The 3,450-nt window shown below is 39.8% G+C and overlaps 1 protein-coding gene across 2 annotated transcripts in view; it reads left to right on the top strand.

The window, feature by feature from the left end:
* The first annotated feature begins 1,776 nt into the window (after positions 1–1,776).
* Positions 1,777–3,450, top strand: part of hbp1 (HMG-box transcription factor 1) — a 13,933-nt gene continuing 12,259 nt past the window's right edge. The window contains exons 1-2 of one of the 2 annotated variants that reach the window (XM_015376730.1): positions 2,072–2,087; positions 2,187–2,340. The gene's annotated coding sequence lies outside the window, so the exon portion shown is untranslated. Of the gene's footprint in view, positions 1,811–2,071; positions 2,088–2,186; positions 2,341–3,450 lie in introns of those variants that run through there. The other variant, XM_015376729.1, reaches the window with a different exon arrangement.

The raw sequence follows: 3,450 nt of genomic DNA, 5'->3' as shown, positions 1-3,450 counted from the left end.
AACTATATACTAGGCATGAGTTTTTTTTAAATTAATTTCATTAAAATTTTATTAGCATGACTTATGACAAATAAAACCCAAATATTTTGTTTACTTATAGAAAATTTCATAGCCTTGAAATTATATGGAACACTGCTGACCTGACAGTTGCCTTGCATACATTGATAACTCTTACTGTACATGGAGTGTAAATATTAAAATATTTTCGCTGAGGGTGATTGACATCCAATTGAGTGAAAGGAACAAGTGTGACATTAAAATATGCAACCGTCTGAGAGAGATTTATCATTGTCGCGTTGGTCTTGAACACAGCATCTTGCATCAGGAAAAAAGCAACTGGACTGAATCAACATTTACTTTTAAATTGTAGAGTCTCAATGAACAGTGGAAAGGCACAGAGAATACGTTTTTTGAGGCCAAATGTGGAGTTCCTATAGTTCATAATATTTTTAAGAGCAAAGTCTTCTGGCATTGAGCCACTGTGATTTATTATTTTCAGAGTTTAGTGCAGCCATGTATCAGAAAATCTTAGATGAGCTCATGCTTCCTATTCAATTCAATTCCATTTCAATTCAGTTTATTTATACAGCGCCAATTCAAATTTCAAGGCACTTTAGAGAGATAATTCAACCAGATCATACAGTCAAATTGATTCAAAGTTTTCTATCTCAGGAAAACAAGTTGATTGCATCGACTCATTGACTTGCTATTGTTGACTATTGCCGAAAAGGACTATTTCCAGCAGGACCTAACATCTAAAAAAATACCAATACCTGCTTTGATCAACATGTTGTGATTACTGTGCTAGACCAACCAGTAAACATTTTTAGCCTAAGCCCAGCAGAAAATATCTGGGTTTATATCTCCAGACCTCCTGCTTTACATTAACGCACAGTCTACTGTGTATATAGTATATAGCTATAAACTATATATTGTAGATACGTAGAGTGGCGGCCTAGTGGTTAGGGAATAGAGCTTTGAAGCCAGATTTTCTGAGTTCGAGGCCCACTCCCACAGATTGCCCAGATAGCCCACTGCTCCCCAACGGGATGGGTTAAATGCAGAGGTAAACTTGTCTAATGTGAGGTCAATAAAGTTCAATTATTATTATATTGTAAATAGCTATAGATTCTGTATTCTGTAAATATCTAATTTGTCTGCACCATCAATACCAAGTCAAATTGCTTGTAAGTGCAAACCTACTTGGCAACAAACTTGATTCTGAATCTAATTCTGTATAGAGAATAAATATTTTAAACTTTATATGATAGACAATACACCCAACTTAACTTAGTTTCGAACCTTTAGTGTTTCTCTCTGACAATCTGAACCGTTGGTTTTTATTAGCTATATGCAATAATCTAAATTGACACTTGGAAGTATGTGATGCTGTATTGGTTTAATGTTCTGAAATTAATTATTTAAATGCATTTCCTTTTTGGTCTACTAATTAACTGTAATAGACCTACATTAGCAAGACTGTGCAGTTAAAATAAACATTTAATTGCTCTATAATGAAAGAGACGTCTGCAATGTGCAACACTGCAGGGAAAAACTAACCATGTATTGTTCCCGTCATTGCCAATCAGCTGTTACTAGGCGGTAACAAGTACATACTTTCAGCCAATCAGAAAATGATCAACAATCTCAGCCCCGCCTTCTTTGCCTTCCCCAACCACAACAGCCAATAGAAACCCGTCTTTCATGTTACTGAAATTCTCACAGACCAATAGGAGGCGTCCTCTGAAGGCCTTCATTCCCACCCTCTACTGAAAGCCTCAGAGTTTCTTGATGGCGATAGAAAGAAACGGTAAGTGGGAAGTTGATTTTTTTCTCGAAGAACCGACCGTTGAAACTAAGTTTTAACCTTATTTCTCTGCCATCTATGTCGTTGCAGCCCGTATACTAGCTTACAGCCGGGTTGTCACAGCTTTCATTCGCGTCAAATAACAGTTTGAGCTCGACTGTTTTTTCCTCTCGTTGTGACGCCTGTTGTTTTGTTGATGATAGGAAACCCACCCGACTGCAGGTTCTGTGAAACTAAGTCATTGATTTAATTGATAAAACTTCCCATAAGCCGAGTGAAGGTATAATTAGGATATTTAATGTGATATTTAGTGTCATTCATTTTAAAGGCTGCAGCGGTTGCGTCATGTCTCAACTTGTTGACATTCTTTTGTTTACAGTGACGGAGCCGACAGGCTGTAGGTCTCTGCAAATGTTCCGACCTTCTGTCTCTGTGTGAAGCGGACACAGCGTTCGTCTCGCTACTATACCGATTTTCTCTATTTTAACTTGTTTGAAGCGTTTTATTACCGACGTGCTATCAATGGATCCACGGTCAGTACCGTAAATCTTTGCTTTCTGATCTACGCGCAGCGAAAAAACATCTCTTCCTCTGCCTCTTTAAAAACTGATTCATTTAGGCTTTAACGGCTTCCTTTTTATTACATCTGTTTTACTTTAATTCCATGCTAATGATGTAATCCGATTTCCATACATGTTAATTAAACATCTCTCTGCCATTTATAGAATCACATTCGCTTTGCTTTCGAGTTCCAAAGTTAAGTTAGATGGCCTATAAGACCATTTTCTGTTATTTAACTCTTTAGCTGCGTAGTCGTGAATGAATGAGCTCTGGTGCGCATGCGTCAACCCCCTCTGAGTTTATAAACAAGGCCTCCACGCAACGAGTCACGTGACCATTCATAGAGACAAAGGATTGCCCACATTTTCCTTGATATCCATGTTTAGAATGACTTTCCTGACTTAAGATGGTCTAAATATATATATTTTTTTTTTTACCAAGGCTGACATTCATTCAAACATCCTTTGCATTCAGTTTGTACTGTGGAAAGTATACGCTCAAAAAATTTCAAAGAAGATCCCACAGGGCTGTAATTTTATGTCTTTAATAAAGAGCTACTTTAAGCATCAATAATAATAATCTAATTTTATTGATCTCATCCATCCATCCATCCATCCGGGGTCGGGTCACGGGGGTAGCAGCTTCAGTCGGAGGCCCAGATCTCCCTCTCCCCAGCCAGTTGGGCAAGCTCCTCCAGGGGGATCACAAGGCGTTCCCAGGCAAGCCAAGAAACTTAGTCCCTCCAGCGTGTCCTGGGTCTCCCCCTGGGCCTCCTCCTGGTGGGATGTGCCTGGAACACCTCATCAGGGAGACCTCCAGGACGCATCCTAACCAGATGCCCGAGCCACCTCAACCGGCTCCTCTCGATGTGGAGGAGCAGCGGCTCTACTCTTGAGTCCTCCCTGGATGACTGAGCTTCTCACCCTATCTCTAACGGAGAGTCCAGACGCACTACGGATAAAACTAATTTCAGCCGCTTGTATCCGGGATCTCGTTCTTTCGGCCATGACCCAAAGTTCATGACCATAGATGAGGGTAGGAATGTAGATGGACCGGTAAATCAAGAGCTTTGCTTTTTGGCT

The sequence above is a fragment of the Cyprinodon variegatus genome, unplaced genomic scaffold (assembly GCF_000732505.1).
Source record: "Cyprinodon variegatus isolate N-32 unplaced genomic scaffold, C_variegatus-1.0 Scaffold140, whole genome shotgun sequence".
NCBI classification, from domain to species: domain Eukaryota; kingdom Metazoa; phylum Chordata; class Actinopteri; order Cyprinodontiformes; family Cyprinodontidae; genus Cyprinodon; species Cyprinodon variegatus.
The sequence above is the reverse complement of the archived record's forward strand: the minus strand, read 5'-3'. Positions and strand labels throughout refer to the sequence as shown.